Source organism: Silene latifolia, chromosome 6 (genome assembly GCF_048544455.1).
Source record: "Silene latifolia isolate original U9 population chromosome 6, ASM4854445v1, whole genome shotgun sequence".
NCBI classification, from domain to species: Eukaryota; Viridiplantae; Streptophyta; class Magnoliopsida; order Caryophyllales; family Caryophyllaceae; genus Silene; species Silene latifolia.
This window is the reverse complement of record NC_133531.1, coordinates 122,839,584-122,844,607: the sequence shown is the minus strand read 5'-3', so window position 1 is coordinate 122,844,607 and position 5,024 is coordinate 122,839,584. Positions and strand designations below refer to the sequence as shown.

At 43.0% G+C, this 5,024-nt stretch overlaps 1 non-coding gene across 1 annotated transcript; it reads right to left on the bottom strand.

Annotated features, from left to right (window-relative positions):
* Positions 1-2,606: 2,606 nt before the first annotated feature.
* Positions 2,607-2,713, bottom strand: LOC141588847 (small nucleolar RNA R71). Its single transcript, XR_012519816.1, has one exon. It is a non-coding gene; the product is annotated as a small nucleolar RNA R71 (small nucleolar RNA).
* Positions 2,714-5,024: the final 2,311 nt, after the last annotated feature.

The window sequence follows — 5,024 nt, the reverse complement described above, 5'->3', positions numbered from 1 at the left end:
TGGAACAGTTTCAGATTAACTTTGATTTGGGTTATGATGGCTGTGGCTAGTCGAAGGGAATAAGTGCGATAGGAATTGTCCACCCCTTGTCAGGGTTATAACAATATCTCAGGGCCACTCGAGGAGTAATGAACTGGAAATGCGTGGCCACGCTCGGAAGGTATCCATGGTGGATAATTCCGGTCAATCAGTTATTCTCCAGATCGAGGAAACTACTCTCGATATGATCACTTGTAAGTACGACCCGAAAGACACCTTGCATTGAGTGGGAGATAGTAATAGGACAAGAGAATTGGTGACGCATCCTCCGACAATAATACGATCACAACTGTCGATCATGATGATCACATGTTTAAGTCTCATTTTAAAGAATACAATTGATGCGTGTCTTAAATATGATGTTTTACACCCTATTTTACACGCAGTTCAGAGCTAATTCATGTGGTTTAAGGCTACTATTTGCCCCATTTCGTCTACTTTCGTATTTTTATGTAATATTGCAGATTTATGCGGAAATAAGCGGAAATCAAGCTAAATCCGTCCCCAAGTATCCTGCATTGCATTCGACGTGAAGTATTTACTCAAGGAACGAGCTTGGTGCGCATTTCGAGGCCCAAAAGACTAATCTACGAAGTTTTTGAAGCAAAGTACCAGCTACAGTTGTCGATCGACTGATTCCTTTGGTCGATCGACCAAGGCACGAGGATCAGAAGCTACTGTTCTGCATAGGTTGGTCGATCGACTGAGCAACATGGTCGATCGACCAGACCGTGATCAGACGTGAATTAAAAGATCGAGGAATTTGAAGCCCATAGTACATTAGGTTTTGGAATAAGAACTACGTTGTATTCTATATAATGTAAGCTAGGTTTACAGAATATTGATTCAGTTTTTATCTAGGTTTTATCATTCAGTTCGAAATATAATTCAACATTCATAGTTTAGTTCGTTCTTTAATAAAGTTTCGGTTTTGCATTCAGTTCTGATCTTCCCTTTACAAATCCCTTACACGGTATTCTTCTGTTTTATTATTCAATTTGTTGTTTCCATTCGTAGTATAGGATTGCAAGTTAGATCTCCCGAAACCGTAATTATCGTTTTATGCTAGTCTTTTATTCCATTAATTCAAGCATGAATTCAGTAGTTTATTTCATCAATCTTGTTGTTGTTTTCGTAATAATCATGAGTAGCTAATTTCTTCGTGCTAGGATGTAGGGAATCTGTAGTTAGGCGGCAGTAGAATTTTGACCTGAATCGCATGCCAGTCGATCGACCGCACACCCTGGTCGATAGACTGACCACGTGAGGTGTTACCTTCGTTTTAATTGATTTAAATTCTATATTTGATGAATCGAGTGCACGCGACTAGTTGAATGCTTAGTAATTGACTGACCCATTAGATCAAAAGATAGGGGAAGTTGTTAGACCACCAATTAAAATGACTAAACTATGCAGAGATCAAAAGATAGGTAAAGTTTAGGTTATTAGTCACTTTTCAGTACGAGAGTCAGTACTAGTGATATTAGGGACCCGTAGCGAGATCGAAAGATGCTACTTGTTAAGAGTGGACCGAGAGGACCTCTTGTTTTCCCGCCTCATGTGTTTATTTCAGACCTACTTAGTATGCTGCTGCCGAAACTACAGTGAACCGACCATCTTAGTACCCCCTTTTAATATTTGTTTTAATCCACATTTTAGTTTATTTTACTTTTATTGCCTTAGCTATAGATCACTCAATTCAATCAAACACCCACATTTGTTACTTTAAGACTGAAATTGGACAACTAATAATTACATCTGCCTCTCTGTGGTTCGACCCTGCTACCACTGTCTATAGTTGTAGTTGGATTATAAATTTTATTTTTGGTACTCACAACGACGGGTATCAAATTTTGGCGCCGTTGCCGGGGAGGCAATTGTTCTAATTTTTAGTTGTTTTATTTTAGTCTGTTTCTTAGTTTAAGGGACATTCGTTCCTTAAGTTATTCTCATATTCTTTTTGTAGTTTCTTCTTATGCGCAGGTCACAGGGTGGTGAATTACTACCGTTCAATCCTGAGATTGAGAAGACTTTGCGCGAGTTGAGGCGATCATCTAGGGTATTACCGACGGAGGAAGAGCTGAGTACTCTGTCTAGTTACTACGAGAACGCTCTATTTGAGGAGGATCCACCTTCGTCTCAGTTTCTACTTCATCACCGAGACAGTCACTTCTCCAGATTTTCTAGAGATGGTGAAGAAGCAACTATAGCTGATCACTCGGAGCCGACAAATGCGAACCTATATAAGGGGTTCGAATTACACGGAGTGATAGAAAATTGAACCGAAGCCTTCTTATATCAACTTGGTTGAGAGGAACCAATTCGGGGGAGCTGCAAATGAAGATGCAGCCAAGCATATGGAGATATTTATTGATTATTGCTGCTCTATACCCCCGCTGACCGGTGTGACCCAGGACCAGGTAAAGGATACAATGTTTATATTCTCTCTTCGTGATGCTGCAAGAGAGTGGTATAGAGACCTGGACCGAGCTGCTACTGGGATCACCGACTGGAATTCTTTGGCCTTGGCATTTTACAAGAAATACTTCTCTGCCTCGAAGACAAATGCCATTAGAGCTCAGATCACGAGCTTTAAACAGGGGCCTGATGAGAACTTTCATGAGGCATGGGTCCGTTTCAAGAAGCTGGTGCGAACCATTCCGCATCATGGGTTTGAGAAGTGGAGCCTATACAATCAGTTTTATAATGGGCTCTATGACGATCAGAGGGCTATCCTGGATGCGGCGGCCGATGGCGATTCCAGGAGAATATGGGGGAAACTAAGGGGTGGAAGATCATTGATGACTTGGCCACCCATAAAGCTGAGTATGGGAATTCCCGGGGAAATCAAAGGAGAGCTGCTGAATCTCCTTTTGTAGCTGCATTAGAAGCTCTCACAGCGAGATTTGACAAGTACGAGTTGGGAGGAGCTTCAAAAGGAGTGATTTACCATGTAAATGTTGTTTCAGACGGTCCTTTCGTCTGTAAAAGATGTGGAGCTAAGGGACATATTTCAGACAATTGTCCTAGTCCCTTTGAGTCTTGTGCTGCCTTTCAACATTATAGGCAGACAAACACTTACTATGAGCTGAATGTCCACCCAAACTTGAGGTGGAGTAGCCAAAATGTCTTGAATCCGACTCAACCTCCACAAAGCGAAGCAAGAAGCAGCGAGAACTATGTGCCCCCTCATAAGCAACAACAGTACCAAAAGCCTCTGTATGTCCCACAGCAGCAGCAACAAGCCCAAGGTTCTGATTTCAATGAGTTGAAGAATTTGTTGCTGAAGGAGTCCCAAGCTAGAGAGGTCGGGATGAAGATGTTAGAGAGTCAAATTGCCCAATTGGCTACCAAGAATACAACTCGAGCTCCGGGACATTTACCGACTCAAACTGATCAAAAGGAGACCTTAAATGCAATTACCTTGAGGAGTGGGTATACCCTTGATGGGCCCATTATGGTTGAGGACGTCACTGAAGAGGATGAGGCGGAACCAAGCAAGGAGAAGGCTGTGACGAACAAAAACAAGAAAAAGACGATCAGCAGGTATGTCAGTCGATCGACTAACATACCCGATCGATCGACGTCCGCGACAACCGAAGCTACTATTCTGTAGAAAAGTCGATCGATCGACCACCAACTTGGTCGATCGATCGACGGTGACTGCTGAAGGTGATTATTTTCGTCCTTCGATGCCCGACAACTTGAGGGACCACTTGTTTCGGGGTACTACTGCCCCGAAAATATTGAGAACAGACCCGACTGCTGATGGGTCCATTCCGGTTCCGAAGTACGACCCTTTGTCGATTAATGGTTCACATTTGAGACGGTCTGAAGAAGGGTCAAGCTACGACAAGGAGAAGGTGGTAGATTTTCAGCCTAAATCCACCGATGCCGGCATGAGAGATTTAGAGGAGAGGGCTAAGTTGCTTCTTACAGCCCCTTATCCAGAGAGATTAGTGCCGATGAAGGAACAGGTATCATTTAATAAATTTGAAAATGTTATCTGTAGCTTAAATATGCAAGTTCCTTTTCTTGAGTTAGTCAATCAAGTGCCTGCTTATATGAAATTCATGAAGCAACTCTTGTCTAAGAAGAAGTCACTTGAAACTGTGCACACTGCCGCACTCATTGAGGAGTCATGCTCTTATTTGACCCATACTGCACCCCTTAAGCTAGAAGACCCAGGTAGTTTGTCAGTCCCATGTAATATTGGCACCTTTCCTATTGAGAAAGCCTTATGTGACCTAGGAGCCAGTATTAGTGTAATGCCTTTGAGTCTTGCTAGGAAGTTAAAGTTGAATAGGTTTGCAGTCACGAACATGACAGTACAGATGGCTGATCGTTCTGCGGTCCAGCCAATAGGAGTCTTAGAGGATATTCCCGTGCAAATAGAGAAGTTCTTCTTTCCTGTTGACTTCGTGGTACTAGATCTGCCCGAAGATGCCCACATTCCTATTATTCTAGGTAGACCATTCCTGCACACTGCTGGTGCAATTATTGATGTTGGTTCGGGTACTTTGACCTTTAAGGTAGGGAAGCACTCCATTGTCTTTGCCCAGACAGCTAGGAAGAAAGACTCCATGTGGCCCGTCACTTGCAATACGGTTTCTGAAAAGAAATCTTATTTTATACTTCCTGATATGCCTATCTCTACCCCTACTCCTGTTGTGACACCTCCGTCGCAGATTGGGAGCAAATTGGAGGAAGATTCTTCTGTTTTGACTATTAGAGGAGCTGGTTTGGGGAAGGAAGAGCCGCATGTTGCTCCAGCTGTGAAAGAGCTAATCGTTTCAAGAGGCGGTTTAGGATGTCTTAGCTATGGCACTGACGAGGAGCTTTAAGATGAGCCAGTCAAAGTGAGGGAATCCGATTTGGACTTTGATGAGTCCGAAGAGGTCATTGAATGGGAAGATGTCCGACATGTTGATCCGTTGAATTCTGCGGATGCTGGAGCTGAGAAGAGTGCAGCTGAGAAGATGAGC